At 41.2% G+C, this 19,685-nt stretch overlaps 1 long non-coding RNA gene and 1 other non-coding gene across 2 annotated transcripts; both read left to right on the top strand.

The window, feature by feature from the left end:
- The first annotated feature begins 295 nt into the window (after positions 1-295).
- Positions 296-402, top strand: LOC141593701 (small nucleolar RNA R71). The gene has a single exon (XR_012521770.1). It is a non-coding gene; the product is annotated as a small nucleolar RNA R71 (small nucleolar RNA).
- Positions 403-16,285: 15,883 nt separating this feature from the next.
- On the top strand, positions 16,286-17,120 carry LOC141590846 (uncharacterized). The gene is made up of 2 exons (XR_012520521.1): positions 16,286-16,533; positions 16,830-17,120. It is a non-coding gene; the product is annotated as an uncharacterized LOC141590846 (long non-coding RNA).
- Positions 17,121-19,685: the final 2,565 nt, after the last annotated feature.

The raw sequence follows: 19,685 nt of genomic DNA, 5'->3' as shown, positions 1-19,685 counted from the left end.
CATAGAAGAATTGCTAGATGTCTTGTTTGAGCTCATCAAGGCAACTTGTTGCTTAAGCTCTTCTATCATCTCTTTCACTTCCACATTGTTGGCCGATTCGACCGGTGACTTCCCCTTCCTCTTGTGCCTATCATTGTTCCAATGAAAGGTACGAGAAGCCATTTCTTCAATAAGCTCTTTCGCCGTCTTGTGGTCTATCTTATCCAAAGCTCCCTTCCCCGAGCCGGAATCAAGATTCATCTTCATATCATTGTTTAACCCTTCATAGAAATTGTTGATGAGCTCATCATCCCCAATACCGTGGTGAGGACATAGCCTTTGGAGGCCCTTGTACCTCTCCCATGCTTCATAAAGGGTCTCATCTTCTTGTTGGGTGAACCCTTGGAGCTCACTCTTGATTCTTGCGGTTCGTTGGGGTGGGAAATACTTGTTGAGAAAAGCCTTAGAGACATCGTCCCAAGTCCGAAGAGAGTCGGGTTCACAACTTTTAAGCCACTCCTTGGCACTTCCCCTCAAAGAGTAAGGGAAAAGCCTAAGGCGTACGGCATCCTCCGTCACTCCATTGGCCTTGAACATGTCACAACTATCCAAGAACTCGTTTAGATGCTCGTTGGGGTTTTCGGTGGCTCCCCCTCCGAATTGATTGCCTTGGACTAGTTGTAGCAAGGTGGCTTTCACATCAAAATTGTTGGCTTGAATAGGTGGCTTCACAATACTCGGATTCACCACCTTTTTCGGAGCCAAGTTATCTCTCATTGGAACCGCGGCCATTGTTACTTCCGTTTCCGGTGTTGCAAAAGGATTTTCGAAAGTTTCAAAGACCCGTGGTTCTCCTTGAAGGTTCTCAATTACTGGATTTTCTTGAGGAATCGGTGTTTCTATAAGCCCTCTTCTACGAAGTGAATTTAGTCTTCTCGCGGTTGCTTCGATCTCGTGGTCAATCGGACGTATTGGATGACCTCTTCGAGTTCTTCTTCTCATGCAAAAAGTCCTACACACTCAAGAGAGGGATTAGTAACAAAGGACTTAGTCTAAACAAGAATGAAAACAATTAATATCTAGCCGAACTCCCCGGCAACGGCGCCAAAAACTTGATGGTTATCAAATTATACCTCGCAAGTGCACGATTTTATCGTTGTACACTATTAAGGGTCGATCCCACAAGGAGTTGAAAAGATTACTAATTGTTCTAATCCTATCGTTTAGCTAAGTCGACAATAAGGGATGAAGGTTATACTAAAGCTACCAACAACAAGGTAAAGCCGCTAAATAAAAACAAACTAAGAGGAAGAGCAAGATAAAATAAATAAGTAGATGGAAATCAAATAATTTAAAAGCCTAAGACTCGGTTCTCCCCAAACAATTCGTAATTCCACACAATCGAATCTCTAGGCTAATCACAAGGGTAGTTAGGTGAGGAGGTGACGACTCTAATTCGCCTACAAAAACTTGATGGTATCAAGCTATACCTCGCAAGTGCACGATTCTATCGTTGTACACTATTAAGGGTCGATCCCACGAGGAGTTGAAAAGATTACTAATTGTTCTAATCCGATCGTTTAGCTAAGTCGAAAATAAGAGAGGATGGTTGTTATACTAATGCTACCTAAAATAAAGATAAATGCAAACTTAACAAAAGCAAGGAAATTAAACAAACACGAAGGGTAGATTGTAATTCAAATAATTTAAAGGCCTAAGACTCGGTTCTCCCCAAACAATTCGTAATTCCACATGGTTAAATTTCTAGGCTAATCACAAAGGTAGCTAGGTGAGGAGGTGACGGCTCTAATTCGCCTAAGACCCCCCTCTCGGGTTCGAAATAGGACACTAGCACTACCCACCAACCCCCCTCTCGGGTTCGAAGGTCGGAATCCCTAACTCAATACCCGACTACCCCAAAAACATGCATTATTCCCAAGGTGGTCCAATATTTGCTAAGGTCATTAAGTCCCGTCAATTCCCGGGTCATCCCACTCCCTCTCTCGAGGGTCGATTTCAAACGCTAGTTTAGAGGTGTCCTACCCCGGTTCTCCCTTTCGGTCTCAACCGAGGTCAACAATAGGGTCAAGTCTCGGGTATCCAAATCACAACCTAACCAACTCTCGTTGGTGGTCAAGGGTCGTAAGTCGACACTACCCAAAAGTCAACCCATAAACCAAGTCAACCCTCTAAACTACCCTCACCAATTTCCCCAAATAATTAGCCTTTATGAAATTCAACTAGTGAAATTACTCATGTTGGGTCAAACCGAGCCCTAGTGGAAGACTACTCACTAATCATGGTCTTAATTGCAAAATAAACAATAAAGATGGAAACTTTGGTCACAAACATGGTGAGAAGATGAAATTCACTACTAAACATGCAACAATCTAACAATGGGTGGAAGGAAAGATGATTTAATCTAATAATGAGAGAGATTTAACCCTAAAGACACAATCTTCAATCAAATCAACTCAAAGATTAAGTCTTTGAGGACAACTACCCAAGGATGAACAAAAGAAAGAGGAACAAAGGAGAGATGAACAATGATAAGAGAAGCAATGGAGAAATTAACAACAACAAACAAACAACAACAACAATTTTAACATAAACAATCAAACAAACATAAAAGATGAACAAAATGTAAACAAATGAAAATAGGGAGAGAAATAATACCAACAAAATAGTGAAAGAGGAATTTGGATAGAAATAATAAAGAAGGAAATCCTTCAATCTTCTTACAAACCCAAATTCAATCACTAATTGATTGAAGAACTTCTCTAATTAAAGAAAGATTAACAAAGTGATTAAGAAAGTTTAAAGCTTGAAAGGGTAAAATTTCTGGATCTAGGGTTGTGTGTACAAAAGGGTTTAAGAGGGGGTATATATATAGGTTATACAAGGATTAGGACTGAAATTGGAAATGGGCTTTGAAACACGCGATTGCACTCCCGGCCGGTCAACCGGCCGCCGGTCATTTGACCGGCTGGGAGATTCTGGAAGTTTTGAACACTTTTTGAAGTCATCGGGTGTGCACGGCCGGTTGGCCGGTCACGGTCCCCGACTGGGCGGCTTGACTCGAAGCTTGACTTTTTGCCTTTGGAGGGACTCACCAAGCTAGCCGCCACGGTCATTTGACCGGGGAGTTTCTGTAAGTTTTCTTCACTTCTTTGCATTTCCTAGGTGAAGTGTCCTCCCCCCGGCCGGCCATGGCCGCCGGCCACCACCGGGAACACCCTTCCTTGTTTCCTTCCTCATTTCTTGCATATTGGTGCTCCCACATTAGCCCTGCCACCTGGTGAGGGTACCTCTCAAAGATCATTTTCTTCAACTTTCAAGCATGGCTTAGAAATCCCCGTCCTTCTAGCCGTTTCGCCGTTCCCGCCTCAATATCCGCAAGGGGACCAAAGTGTCATAGTAAAGGGAAACGGGACTAGAAACGAGAGTAAAGGGGGCACAAAACCGCCTTAGATGGGGTTGAATATGCATGAAAATAGAGGGAAAAAGAGTGCAAAATGGTCCTATATCAATCAGCTCTCTCAGCTCCTGGTATTGCTGCTCCAGCGAATTACCTGCTCCTGCAAGAGGGTTAGAAACAGGCGGAAAAGAACCAGCAGGTGTACCTCCTAGCCAGGGTACTCCAGAAAATTGGCCTGGTGCTGGATGACCGGTTCCGGTTTTGCGATTATGGATCGGCCGCCATCCTGGTGTCTGCTGCATCCTCCGATCCAGGCTCCATCGGTGGTAGGCCGCAGGGATGGACTCGCTGCGTTGATGACAGTCAGACCGCCATTCTCGATGTCAGTGTGCGCGGGGTACCGTAAAAAGGCGGAAGGTCGAGATCTGAAGGGGTGCTAAACAAAGCATTACCTCGATGTCTGCGCAGTTGGACGGGTTATCAAATGATAGGCATCCCAATCCTCCGGGCTCAATTGGTTCTTGGATGCTACTCGCAAGGTCTAGTCCGGTGACTAGTTACGATGGAATTGGTCGACGTGATCCTCCACCGGGTCGAGTCCGAGCCTCAGTCTTGAAGTCTTGGTTTGGGGGATCTTTGTCACGACCGAGCAATCGGGTTGGTTGTCCTTCCTCGGATCCTCAACGGCCCGACGTTGAGTGTCCATCCCCGAATCATCACTGCGACGGGTCAAGCATCGGAGGTCCTCTCGCTTCGAGAACTCGCACTGATCCCTCCTGGGTCGGGGCTCCAGACGCAGCTTGACCTCTGCTGGGGCTGCTTTCCCTGCTGGATCTGGGCTGACTGGGCGCGCCTGCTTCCTTTGGTACCTGCGGCGGTTTGGAGGCAGAGGCGGAAGCATGGTTCGGGTGACATCCGACGAAACCATCCGGCCGGATCTTTGGAGGAGCGCTCATTGATCTGCAGACGCAGGAGAAGGTCCCGCCTCGGAGGAAAGGGCGATATGTTGTGGCCGCTTTGGAAGGATTCGGGCCGGTTCCGAGACATTGTGACTATTTGGTTCGGTCTTGCGAGATTTGGCTATAGAAAATGATCACTATGCCCCACGGTGGGCGCCAAATTGTTTTGGTAAAATTTTTACCGATTACTAATTAATTATGTGAGTGATAGTGATTAATCTAATGCCAATTACGACTCGGATGAAATAACGATAATGAACGAAATAAAGACGAATGAAAGAACGACACGAAGGATTTTTGGTGACGCGGAAAACCCGGTGTGGGAACAACCGCGGGGGGAGTCGGAATCCCACCAACTTTTCACTATGATCGAGGATAAATGCGTAAGTAAAGAGATACAAGATTATTTTTGTAGCGGAGTATTGCTAAGTATAGACGGGATTTTTAGGAGTGATCAGTTGCTTGAGATGTAATTTTTGGATGCCCTTTGAACGTTACCCTCTTCTCCTTTATATAGCTGCGCACCTCAGACCCAGAGTCAGAAAACCTCCATCCTATTTATGCTCCTATATCCTTGGTCAACCCATGAGAATAGGGAGTTGTTAATTGACTTGGTAGGTGGCCCCTTATTGCACGTGGGTTTTTCCACTTATCAATTTGTGTTTGTTTGCTTTTCAATCCCATTAGCCCCATCATGCCACCTCATTAATTCCTTTATCTTTCCTTCAACCAATGGGAAGGTGCCACGTCATCAATCCTCTTACTTTTGTCTTGTCCATTCGTGTGTTGCCACGTCGCCTTTGATAAAAAGTGTATTTTTTATCCCTAACAACCGATAAGGTTTTGAACAAATCTTAGTTCATCTTAGCTAACCCTGGAAATTACTCACCATATGAATTGTATAGGTACAACATTAAAAAGACTCATTGTGCGCATACAATAATCTTATCGGAGTATGAGTTTTGGTTATAGGAAATTACTATCATTATGGAGGCGTAATTTGAAATAATACAGAGTAATAAAAAGTTCAACTTATTAAGAGAGGTGGGTTAAGGAGAAAAGATGCATACCCTTTAATAAGATCAAGGAGATAAGGGTAGAGGTTAGACTCCCTTAATCTGATGATTTAATCAGTAGTAGTTTGGATGGCTTGAGAAGCAACTTCTAATGACGACTCCAACTGTTCAACCTAGATGATGAGGGTTTGAGAGCACTGGTATGAATAGAATGAGTGAAGGGATCAGAATGAATGATAGGGTTTGAGAGTAGTGAGGTGAATGGAGGGCAGAGATCCAAAGGTAGAGATCAATGGTGGGAAGGGAAAGCGGAAAGATAAGGGTAGCAGTTGCTTCTCTTCTGCAGATTTCTTCCTGAATGCAGTTGATAGTATGGTTTCAAACCAATGTACTGGCAACAAAATTGTCAGTTAGCTACATTAGTGTTCAATCCTTTACTAAACTCGAGCCACATCAACAACCAGTCCATTATCTTGGAGCAAGTAACTGCTCCAGGATAAATCTGTTAGTTTCATTTTTTAACGGCCGTGAATTTGCAGGCCGTCAGTGTAAAGTAGACTCCAAGATCAGATTTAATGCTAAAAGATTCGGATGAGAATGACATTCATCATTCACCTATTGCTGTTTCTAAGAGATGAGGATGCTACCATGGCATTAAATCTTGGCAATTACACCGCGTTGCGGGTGTTGAGTCCTCCACAGCAGGCACATAAATCCAAGAGCAATGTGCGAGAATGCCTAGTGGTCCATTATATACATGGATGAGATTTCAACAGCAAGCTAGCTATCAAAGTTTTGAAGGTCAGGGCGAAAGGATTTTTTAAGCGGTATAGGCTGCGAGGACGCCATAACACTCAAGGGCTCAAATATGATTGCCACAGGCGAAGTTAGTACTATGGATGCTACCATAATAGCATACCAAGAGTCTTCACCTAGTTAACAACCTCCCTAAAGGCCAAATATTCAGCAGTTGAGTTTTAAGTTTTCATGATTTGTCACCATTCCAAACTTCACATTCACAACCAATCTCTAGTCTCCACCACACTCACTTTTACGGTCCTCCCTATCGTAACCTCATTAGCGCATGATATGATGAAAAAAGGGGGTCGGGATTGCGAACTATGAAGTATCAACTTCTAAGGTTGACCAAGAGTTGTGCACAAATTGAATGTGGATTCTAAAAATTCAAGGAAAAGTCTCTTTTTAGTATTTAACCTTATTTGATACTTCTGCTATACCAACAAACAATTATACGGCTTCAGAGTAGAAGCACAACCTTATTTGTCCATGAATTCATTCGACGATTTCCATCATAACTTGTCAACACTAATTAGGTTCCTCTTGCTCAACTCAACTACATCAAAACACACCTGACCTCAGCAAATCAATAATTCCTACCAAATTAGTACTCCCTCCGTCCCAATCATTTGTTTACCTTTGATTAAAATACCTAACACAACGCCTTTTCATCCCAATCATTTGTTTACCTTGTATTAAAATACCCATCACATCGAATATAAAACGTAAATAAAAGATTGAGAAGGAGGAAGTATAACATCAGGTTATCACAAGCTTACACAAGTAAAGGTATTACGAAAGAAAACCCGAAAATGATCAGTAGCCAGCCAAACAAACAAAATTGATGATCAACATATATATCCACAAAAGGGCCAGCAAATAGGGAATAGGCACCAAAAAAACAACAAAGGCCAGAAAATAACAAAATTAGACAACAGGAAGGAACTGACAATTATAAGTACACAAACACAAAGTAATGATTAAACATTTGAGCTTTTTACCAAGCTTCATACTTATCAATCATTGAGCTAATTAACATATATAAACAAAATAGTCTGTTATTTGACAACATTTATAGTTTTGCGTTGTGATGTTGTGTTAGTCTTGTATAGTAACATTATGTTAGTCTTGCGTTCTGACAACAAAGTTGAGGAATCCTCAATCCTGAGTAGACTTGAAATTTTTTTGGGTTGATCACTTCTGGTATGCTTGCATTCTGGTTGGTCAGGTCGCATTTGCTTTAGGTGTGCTATTATCGGTTTATTTATGGGGGTTTGCTTTATTGTTTGATCTTGGCTTTTGCCGTCAAACAATTTACAGTATTTAAACAATTTACAGTATTTAACATTATAAATTAGGTTTTTCTGTTGTACTCCGTATTTGATGCTCTATTAGTAGATCTTAATAAAGTAATAAACACTCCAGAGAAAAAACAACATTACAGCGGAGAACCTAAATAACCAGATATTAGCAAACATGAAATAAGACCTACCAAAGTGTCATAAACCGGTACGTCTGACCTGAACTGCCTCAATCCCTTAACCAATTTGAAACAGATTGCTCATTGCATATGTACGAAGTATAACATGCCTCGACCCAAGCTGCGTACTGCTGCCTTCTGGCAAGCGAGAAGTCGATATGCATTTTCTAAAAAATATGCAGGCCTTTGTCTGCCTGCATTCCGCTTAATAACCTGCCGAGTGTGAACTCGCATGTTCTGATCTTCTGATTATTTCAATCTAGAATCACTCAGATTCAGCTTAGCTCATGCCATCTTAAGTTGAGATGTCATTAAATACGATGTAATAGTTGCAGCACTCGAACAGACAAAGGCATACAAAGAAAGTGTTGGAACTTAATGGATATAAAATTGAGAAAACAGAAAAATCGGAAAGGGTTGTACGCAGAGCAGAACAATGTCCAAAACTTTTTGCATACCACAAGGGAAAAAAATTGTGTGCAACTGATGCAGAAAGCCAATACCGTAAGATTAATACACTAACTCATAAACAACAAATAAGAGACGTATGAATGACGTTGATGAGTTGATGCGACCAGCCTTTTTTCTATTACTCAGAATTAAAATCCACCAGCAAGACAACCTAGCAAATGTATATATACCAACCCTTTCACGAATAAATTCTTGTTTTCCTTGTTAGAATGCCTATGAATAAAATATCACTTAAATTTTTCCTCTTTGTCGGTCATATATCGTCAAAATAGTTTGTGAGCACAATTTTTCACTCAACTTGCTTTTTTATCGACACTTTAGTGTACATCTTGATTGTCAAATTTTAAAATAAAGGGATTTCCATAATCCCATCTTAGTGCATATCATAACCGATACTGTCGTTTAGTACAAAAAATAAATACCTAAGACTACCAACAAAAGTTAGTGGAAGTAGGGTCGATCTCCACAGAGAGGCTATTGTATCTATCTGCTAATCTAAGTCTGTCTCGTAACAAATGAGGGGTTTTAAACTTGATTTCTAAACTAAAAGTGATTAAGGCAAGAGAATAAGAAAAAAAGCAGTAAAAGCAAAGATGAGCAAAGTATGTGATCAGAAAGTGTTAAGATTATAGAGGGGGGACGATAATGAGGGAGAATTGTATTATTTGATTGATGTGAATCTTATGATAACAATACTGTAAAGCAGTAAAGGTTTGGTAGAATGTTTTTGATACGGATATTCACAAACAATGTACATATTTATAGGGAGGCTCTTCATCTAAATAAGGGTAGGAGCCTTATGTGATCAATCTAATTGATGCTAATTGATGCTAATTGATACTAATGCTATATTACAATTAATTGACAGATTTTTGTGTGAATATTTGATGATTGTGTGTATCTTTTGATTTGAGGTAATCTTTAGATATTATATTGTTAACACGCCCCCTCAAGTTGGACGTTCTTGTGATTAGTCCAAGCTTGTCTCGTAGTTCATGAAATTGTTGTTTGTGCAGCGGCTTAGTGAGGATGTCGGCGAGTTGATCTTTGCTTGCAATGTGGGAGAGACGAATCGGCGAGCCGAGCCGTTGCTTTGACGTAGTGAAAGGAGAGGGCCATGTGCTTCATCCGTGAGTGGAAGACTGGGTTCTTTGCATAGAGTGTGGCGGAGATGTTATCACAGAAGATGGCGGGTGGTTTGGTGACAGTGACGTGGAGTTCGGATAGGAGGTTGCGAAGCCATAAGACCTCTGTTACAACGGAGGCAACGGCGCGAAACTCAGCTTCAGTTGTGGAGAGAGCAATTCCTTTTTGTTTCTTTGATGACCAAGCAATGGGGTTGCGGCCAAGGTAGGTAATGTAGCCAGTTGTGGAGATGTAGGTATCTTTGTCACCACCGAAGTCGGCATCACAATAGGCGTGGAGGCAGAGGGGTGTATCTTTGTATAGCTGGATTCCATGACATTGAGAGCCTTGAAGGTAGCGAAGAAGGCGTTTGAGAGCTGTCCAATGAGCCATGGTGGGGTGGTGAAGGAACTGTGCAAGTCGGTTGATGGAGAAGGCAATGTCTGGTCGAGTGAGCGATAAATATTGGAGGCTTCCAACGATTGCTCGATAGGTTGATTGGTCGTGTATAGGGTGGTTATCTTCACGAACTAGAGGTGGCGATGTAGCCATTGGTGTTGTATTTGGTTTGGCGTCTGCCATGTTATATTTTGTGAGGAGATCGGAGATATACTTTGATTGACTAAGATGAATTCCAAGGTTGTTGGGAGTTACTTCTATACCTAGAAAATAAGATAAGGGTCCAAGGTCTTTTAGCGAGAAACGTTTAGATAGATTGGTGATGAAGGTTTGTAATTGTGACGGGTTTGGTCCTGTAATTATTATGTCATCGACATAAATAAGCATATAGATTGTTAACTGAGAGGTTTGTAGAATGAATAAAGAGGAGTCAGAGATTGATTGTGTGAAACCAACATTGGTGAGGTAAGTTTTTAACTCGGTATACCAAGCTCGAGGAGCTTGTTTGAGTCCATATATTGCTTTATTGAGCTTGCAAACATAATCAGGTTTGTCTTGATCAACGAAACCGGGAGGTTGAGACATGAAAACATTATCGGTGAGGGTGCCTTGCAAGAAGGCATTATTTACGTCGAGTTGGCGTAGGGGCCAATTTTTGGTTACTGCGATGGATAGAATTAAACGTACAGTAGTGGGTTTTATGACGGGACTGAAGGTTTCCGTATAATCAATTCTGGGGCGTTGATGGAAGCCTTTTGCAACGAGGCGAGCCTTGTGTTGTTTGAGACTTCCATCGGGATTAAATTTGTTTCGGTAGACCCATTTACATCCGACGATATTCTGAGCGGCCGAGCGTGGAACTAAGGTCCAAGTATTATTGCGAGATAGAGCGTTATATTCATCTTGCATTGCTTGGCGCCAGTGGGGAACAACGAGGGCATGTTTGACGGTGTTAGGGAGGGTTGTGGTTAGGGTGGAGTGAAGCGCGAGATTGGCGTATTTCGGGTTTGGCTTGCGAATGTCATTGTCAAGTCTTGTGGTGACAGTTTTGGGTGGCGGTGGGAGTTTTGTCTTTGGTCGAGAGGTGGCTGAAATGGGTGGGTTTGAGGTGGTTTCATGGGCTGTGGAAGTGGGTTCGATGTGTGTGGTAGGTGTCGGGGTATTGGTGGGTTCGAAGGGGTTTGTGGTGGCCACGGTCGAGGGGTTAGAGTGATCAACCGAGGGGGTTGAGGAGGTAGGAGAGCGTCGTGTATATACAAATTGGATGGGGTGTGATGAGCGAGGAGGTTGTTGTTGTGACGGCGAGGAATGTGGAGGTGGAGGTGTAGGGAGGTGAGGTAGGATAGGTACGGAGAAGGTGGTCCATTCCTCCGGGGAGGAGGGTGATAACGGGGTAGTGGATGACGAAGCAAATGGGTATATGTCGTCAAAGAATTTGACATGACGAGAGGTATAGATGCGATGGGTTTTCGGGTCAAGGCAATGAAAAGCGCTTTGTGTTGTTGAATAACCCACAAAGACACACGGGATGGAGCGATTTTCGAGCTTGTGTTTGGTGTAGGGTCTTAGCCATGGGTAGCATAGACAACCAAAATTGTGTAGGTTGTTGTAATCCGGTTGTTGGTTGTGAAGTATAGAATACGGTGAATTGTTTTGTAAAGAGCGAGGGGGAAGTCGATTAATAAGATAGGTAGCGGTGCTAAAGGCAAATGGCCAATATTTGGTGGGTAGATTGGCGTGGTTTAGGAGGGCTAGACCCGTTTCTACTATATGACGATGTCGTCTTTCCGCATATCCATTGTGCTCGGGAGTATGCGGAGGAGACGTTGAATGTGAAATGCCATTATTTAGTAGAGTTGTATTTAGCTTAGTGTACTCGCCTCCATTATCTGAAAAAAAATGCTTAATCGGTTTATTAAAGTATTTTTCCACTAGGGCTTTAAATTGTAAAAATAAGGTCGTTGTGTCCGATTTTCGTTTGAGCGGATACAACCAAATATACTTGCTATAATGATCGACAAATACAATATAGTATTTGTAGTGGTCGAAAGATGGTACCGGACTTGTCCAAAGGTCGGAAAATATGAGGTCTAATGGTGCATTGGTTTTAAACGTTGAATTAGCGAATGGTAATTTCTTGCTTTTAGCAACATTGCATGATTCACAGTGACTAAAATCAGTAATAGAAAAGGGTAAATTTTTATTAATTGTCTTTATTACATCATATGTAGGATGCCCTAGTCTATGATGCCAAGACAATGATGGAGCGGGTCCTTTAACAGCATTGTATAGTCTCGGTTTTTGAGGACACCACTCGTATATTCCGTCCTTAACTCGGCCCTGGAGAAGTATGGTTCCCGTTGCCTTCGCCTTTACAAAAAAACAATCGTGTGAGAAAATAACATATGCGTGGTTGTCTCGACATAATTGAGAAATAGAAATAATATTCCTTGAAATTTTTGGAACGTGCAACACATTATGCAATTTAAGAGTTTGTAAATTTAAACTACCTGTATTGGCAATTTGAAGGCCGGAACCGTCTCCAATCAAGAGGTCATCGAGACCGGAGTAAGGGGAATGAAAGGCGAGTGTGTCAAGGTCATGGGTTACGTGGTGACTCGCACCACTGTCGAGTAGGTAATTGTGGTTGGGGACCATGGTGGTGGCGGTATGGGCCTGGGGAGATGATTGATGGTGGCGGGTGGATGGGGCAGGGAAGGTTATGTGCGGAAATAACTTGCGAAAAAACGGACAGTTTGCAATGACATGTCCAGTTTCTCGGCACCATTGGCATCTGCCTTTGAATGGGCGAGGAGCGGATTGGGTTTGTGGTTGGTTAACGGTTGTGGCATGGTTGTTGTAGGTGGCAGGGGTGCGACTGTTGTGACGGTAGTGGTTGTGGTTTTTGAACGCGGGATTGGCAGAGGGTTGGTAATGGGTTGTAGAGGGGTTGTGTTGAATTAGTAATTCTTGTTGCAGTAGCTTTTCATGGAGCACCTCGAAGGGAATGGGTGTGTCGCGGGCTCGGACGGTATCGATAACGGATTTATAAAGTTCGTAATCGAGTCCATTAAGAACTCGTGAGATGACGTCTTCGGGATCAAGAACTTTGCCCATAAGAGCTAGTTGATCCACGCACGCCTTGATCGAGTGAATGTACTCGGTTATGGTTTGATCCGTGGTTTTAGAAATCGAATCAAATTTGGTTTTGATTTGTTGTATATGTATACGTGAAGGGTTAGCATACGTGTGGGCAAGAATGTCCCATGCTTCCTTTGCGGTTTTTGCCCGAACAATCAAGGATTGAAGGGCAGCGGTTATGGTGCCCATAAGTGCACCAAGGATGAGCCCGTCTTGCTTTAACCAAGACAAGTGCTCGGGGTTTGGGGTTTCCTGTTTGTTGGTGTCCGTGACGGTGGCAGCAGGAATAGGGGTGGTGCCGTCTACGAAGCCGAGAAGACTCAGACCAAATAGAATGTTGGTAAGTTGGAAACGCCATGTTGTGTAGTTGAGTGAATTGAGTTTCACGACATGGTTAAGGTTCGGAGCGGTGAGGGGTTTGTCGGCAGCGTGAGGATTAGGGACAAGGGTGTCGGTTTGGGTGTTTGTCATGGTGGTTAGCGGGTGAGAGGTGCAGGTGCGAGGTTTCTGTTTTTTGAAGGAGTGACGGGTGGGACGAAGTGGGTTGGATCGAAGACTCGTTGATACCATGTAAAGCAGTAAAGGTTTGGTAGAATGTTTTTGATACGGATATTCACAAACAATGTACATATTTATAGGGAGGCTCTTCATCTAAATAAGGGTAGGAGCCTTATGTGATCAATCTAATTGATGCTAATTGATGCTAATTGATACTAATGCTATATTACAATTAATTGACAGATTTTTGTGTGAATATTTGATGATTGTGTGTATCTTTTGATTTGAGGTAATCTTTAGATATTATATTGTTAACAAATACATGTATTTATAATACCGAAGTCCGAACCCTAATACTGTAAACCCTAGACGATAGTCGTGGTAAGCTATCTATAGCCTAGTTCCTCTAACATCCCCCTCAAACTCATGGGAATTTGCTAAAAATTTCCATGAGTTTGCACAAAATAAAATCAACGTAAGAAAAATAGAAAAATCTTCATCTTCGCCATCTTCTCATCTTCATCTTCACAAGGCAGGTAAGATAAACGATTATAATACTCACTAGAAAATTGAATCGAATAAAAACGCTAAGTTTTTCAGACTCGTCGACTCAAAGAATTTATTAGGAACACTAATCGAACCTTGACAAATTTCAGTCAAACGGAAAATTATCCGTCAATTTCAATAAGTGGAGAACGCCAAGTTTTTCGAACCCCAAATACATTTGAACCACCATCATGGTGATTATGGACTCCTTGTACGAAGTGTTGTAGATCAAGTATCAAAGAAGAAAGATAATCATCATTTTCTTATCAATTTTCACGAGAGAGCACACCATAGACTTTTATTTTTGAATTGAGCCCCTCGTAAAAAAAAATCCATCACTAGGAACACCATAAAATTGATGCAAGTGGGGGAATGAGGAAATCATGATTGTTCTAAAAATTCCTTGGCAAGGATTCATGCGCTCGCACGCAAGCATTATTATAATTTGAGTAAAATAAACTAAAATGAAATTATCAAATTGAAAATAGTATTATTCTTTCGTAAATTCCCGCCGGAGGGTACCATAATTCATTTAGTCCCTCCGGCAGGGCACCGGAATATCGGTTTAGGCCTCAAGAGCTAGAGGCTCTGATACCATGTTAAGAATATAGAGGGGAGACGATAATAAGGGAGAACTGTATTATTTGATTGATGTGAATCTTATGATAACAATACATGTATTTATAATACCGAAGTCTGAACCCTAATATTGTAAACCCTGACGATAGCCGTGGTAAGATATCTATAGCCTAGTTCCTCTAACATAAAGAGAAGTATGCTAGGAATTCGGTTCACCATGGAAATTAATTGACTCAGTCGTAAATAGTTCAGACGATCTAATGTGAGAAAGGCAAGGGAAAGGTCCTTTCGATCCGCTATCCACCCTAGATTACAACTAACTTAACTTTCGTCCTCATTAGGGCAGTCTACTGTTCATAACAGGTCTGTTCATTCCAATCTTCCGATCTAGGATTGAATTTAACCAATTTAACGAGTTTAGAAGTGTGCACTCAACTAAACGATTACAGTTATATCGTTAATGAAACAGTTCTCACAATTTAATCATCTAACCTACTCACAACATCGTCGACTCACTACCATGACTTTCCTAATCCTAACATAGAGAGAATTAGCTACTTATGCTATTAGTGATACTAATAATAACAACGATGAATAAACTAAGAAGAGACATAATAGAAAAGCAATAAAGATGAAGCATAAACCAATAAAGACAATAAATAAACAGGAATTATGAATAAAGATTAAGAGCAACATAGAAGAATTAAATTAAGAGCAAAGAGTGAAGAAAGATTACAAAGATAAGATCCGGAATTAAAGAGTAAAGCAACGTAGCAAAGGGAAAGGAGCAGTCTGCTTAAGAGAATAATTAAGAGTGTAAAGTATGGTCAAAGATAGGTCGTTTAACTTAATGACGTCTTCCTTATATAGGGAAGAGTTTATTAATTAACTAAGATAATCACGGAATAGAAGAATCCCGTGTAATTAAGCAAAGCTCTCGATCGAGGTATTTGAAACCTCTCGATCGAGTAATTCCTCAAAACTCGAACGATTTAGGGCTTCGATCGAGAACTTCTAATTCAGCCCACTTCGATCGAGCTCAGCAGGGACTCGATCGAACTCCAACAACCATCAAAACCACTCGATCGACCACAATAGCTCTTGATCGAATGGTTTTCCACTGAAAACAGCTTGAACACGCTTGGTCAGCTCCCAATGACCTCTATCACGCTTCTCGAGGCACGACACGTCCGCTCTAAATCCTCCATCTTCATAAATGCATGCTAAGATGACTGAATAAGGCACGATTTCACCACTTTGAAGTCTGTTCCTGCAAATGAGACGAAACAAATCAAGGTAGCCTATTCAGGACATTTTGCAATACAAAACTACGAGAAATGACATAGAAATGCGTGCAATAAGACGCTAAAAAGACTATATAAATTGCATGTATCAATAACTTCCTTACCAAAAAGAGATTCCTGTAATAAAAATTACAGCACCTTCAATTTGTAAACTGCATCAAAAGACCTACACTTGGACTTTCAATCAAAGTACTAAACGTTAATAATCTCACATGAAACACCTTCCTGATCTGAAAGATAACACAACTAAAGGCTCCATTTAGCCCAATATCGGCTAAAAATAAGTTACAAAGAGTTCTTTGTAGTGCAAACATCAACTCAAAGAGTTCTTCAATTACTTATTTTTCTTTTTCATTCTTACAACCTAGTAACTGTTATGGAAAACAAACCACTCTATCTATTGGAATATTATGTAAATATATGATAACCATAATTAGTTGAGTGTATATTTTGTAGCCTTAATTATAGGCTTAACCTAAGGCAAGTAGATATATTTCTCCTAGTATATATTAACATAGGTTGTATACGTTTGAGGATTATTCAATAACAATCCTATTAATCTTCCACTTCTTTGCCTGGTTTCACCTCAATTATTTCTTCATGGCATCAGAGTAGGTTTTTTTTTTTTTTTTGATCCTGATTTTTTTTAAAACAAAAACCACGATTTCTTTCAAGATGACAGGCAGAAGTGGTTCGAATCAGCAGGCCCACGCTGCAACCACGACCAGTGAAGATGGGAAACAGTTGTTCACACAAGAGGAAATGGCTCAGTTGCGGTCACTTCTAGGCGGTAAGAGCGAAGGTACTTCGTCAAAGTCAGGTATGAGTAACGATAGTCATGGTTTTTGGTTACTCGATAGTGGGTGCTCGCACCATATGACAGGTAGACGCGATTTGCTTGACGGTATTTGGCGTGGTATGAAGTCGAACGTTAGCCTTCCTAATGGTTCACAGATTGTGACAGAAGAACATGGGACTGTCAAATTGAGTGCCAATTTCATTTTAAAAGACGTCCTTTATGTGCCAAGCTTAACTTGTGATTTAATATCGATTCAACAGTTAATTACAGAAAATAATTGCGTTGTAACCTTTTATAATGACCATTGTGTTATACAGGACCAATCTACGAGGATAAAGATTGGGAGGGGTGAGCACAGTGATGGGGTCTATTATTTCAAAGGCGAGAAAAGGAATGTGGCGGCACACAAGTTTTAGCAGTGCAGATTCGAACTTGTGGCACAAGCGTCTTGGACACCCATCTAGTAGTATTTCACCTCTTTTCTCAGATTTAGTTGGTTTTAATTTGTCTTGGAATTCTAGAAATATTTTTGACCCGTGTTGTCGGGCAAAACAAACTCGTTCAACTTTTAAACTGAATAATAAAAGAAGTACGGATTTATTTGCTCTTATACATTGTGACATTTGGGTATCGTACCATACCAAAAGTTTATCGGGAGCACAGTACTTTCTTACTATTGTTGATGATAAAAGTAGGTTTGTTTGGGTTAAATTGATGCATGACAAGGGAGAAGCTAATAATCTCTTGAAAAGTTTTTGCAAAATGACCAAGACACAATTTAGTAAAGAGGTTAAGGTAGTACAAAGTGACAATGGGACGAAATTTTTATCAAATACTATGAAAGCCTTTTATAATGAACATGGTATTCTCTTACAAACTAGTCAAGTTGAAACCCCGCAACAAAATGGTAGGGTGGAACGGAAGCATAGGCACATCTTAGAAAAAGCAAGAGCTCTCCGATTTCAAGGGAATTTACCCATTAAATTTTGGGGTGAGTGTATTTTAACCGCTGCGTATTTAATAAATAGAACACCTACTCGCATTCTTGATGGGTTAACTCCTTTTGAAGTTTTGTATGGGAAACGACCATGTTTTGATAATATTCGGGTTTTTGGAAGTATTTGCTATGTCCATAATAAAGATAGGCCAAAGGACAAATTTAATGAAAGAGGTAAAAGGTGTATTTTCGTCGGCTACCCTAGTAGCAAAAAAGGATGGAGATTATACGACTTGAAGAAAAGGCAAATTTTTGAGTCAAGGGATGTTATTTTTTTTGAACACATTTTCCATTTTGCAACTGGGGAGGAAACGAAAGAATCAAATGATAGTGCTGTACATGAATATTCTGCATCGAAAGAATCAAATGATAGTGCTATACATGAATCTCCTGCCTTTGTGGATGAATTAATTGAAGAAACACTGCCGACAAGAACATTCAAAGACGAAACACGAGCCGAGATCGGACACAAGTGCGATGATATCGGTATGCGCGCAAAGACCCGTAAACGAAAAAGAGAATGCAATAGACACGACAGACTTTGTTGTTGCAGGGGGTATGATAATGCAACCGAAACAGGGCCTTCTGTTTATGTTCCTGGTACTGTGTCCGTGACAGAGGGAAGAGGTGTGCGCCAAAGGATTGAACCGTATTGGAAGAAAGATTACTACTGTAAATCCACACGCATAATAGACCCCATTGTCGCTGCTCATTCATCTCAATCGACATCCACAAAGAAAGGTACTCGTTATCCTTTGGTTAATTATGTTACTACCAATTATTTTTCTGTTAATTACAGGAATTTTTTTAGCAAAAGTGGACGCAATAAAAGAACCACAAAATTATAATGAGGTGTCTAAAGTTAAAGAATGGCAAGATGCCATGGGAAAGGAACTTGATTCTCTTAAAGCCAATGGAACGTGGCAAGTAGTTGATCTTCCAAAGGTAAGAAACCAATCGGATGTCGATGGGTTTACAAAATAAAGCTCAAGGCAGACGGTTCCATTGAAAGATACAAAGCCAGGCTCGTTGCACAAGGATACACGCAGGTTGAGGGCATCGATTACCATGAAACTTTTGCACCCGTTGTGAAGATGACGAGTGTACGTTGCTTACTTGCTGTTGCAGTTTCGAAGGGGTGGTCAATCACGCAATTAGATGTGAATAACGCTTTTATTCATGGAGATTTGGAGGAGGAAGTTTACATGAGGTTGCCACCGGGTTTCGAGAAAAGAGGATCCACTAAAGTTTGCAAGTTAAGGAAGTCTTTGTACGGGCTCAAACAAGCATCAAGGAATTGGTTTGCCAAATTGACTAATTCATTGACAAGGTATGGGTTTATTCAATCTTTAGCGAATTATTCGTTATTTACTTACAATAAAGACGACATTTTCATTGGAATTTTGGTTTACGTCGATGATATGATAATTGTGAGTGATAATGAAGAAGCAAGTACGCGTCTCAAGGCTTTTCTTGATAAGAGTTTCGGTATCAAAGACCTTGGCCAATTAAAATTCTTCCTTGGAATTAAAGTTGCAAGTAGTTCAAAGGGTCTTTTTCTTAGCCAAAGGAAATATGCTCTTGAAATTATCAAAGAAGCAGGTTTAGAAGGTGCCAAACCAGCTGACTTACCTATGCAGCCGAATCATGCTTTGGCTTTGGCCGAAGGAGAGTTACTTCGTGATCCTATAGTGTATCGACGTTTGGTGGGCCGACTCATATATTTGACGATTACTAGACCGGATTTGGTGTACGCGGTTCACATCCTAAGTCAATTTGTCCATGCCCCAAGGAGAGAACATATGGATGCGGCTTTGAAGGCTATTCGATATATTAAAGGAAGTCCGGGTAAGGGTATAGTAATAGGCCGAGACAATAACTTGTTATTGCGTGGTTATTCGGATTCTGACTATGCGAGATGTCCGTTAACGAGGAGATCATTAACCGGCTATTTTGTTACATTGGGACATTCACCCATTTCGTGGAAAGCTAAAAAGCAAACAACCGTGGCCAAGTCAAGTGCGGCCAGAATACCGAGCGATGGGAGCCGTGACAAGTGAAGTTATTTGGCTGAAGTCTTTTCTAAACTCACTTGGTATTGTACATGATACTCCCATTAAGATATTTTGTGACAATACGGCAGCCCTTCATATTGCTAAAAATCCTGTATTTCATG

The sequence above is a fragment of the Silene latifolia genome, chromosome 7, assembly GCF_048544455.1.
Source record: "Silene latifolia isolate original U9 population chromosome 7, ASM4854445v1, whole genome shotgun sequence".
Classification (NCBI taxonomy): domain Eukaryota; kingdom Viridiplantae; phylum Streptophyta; class Magnoliopsida; order Caryophyllales; family Caryophyllaceae; genus Silene; species Silene latifolia.
The sequence above is the reverse complement of the archived record's forward strand: the minus strand, read 5'-3'. Positions and strand labels throughout refer to the sequence as shown.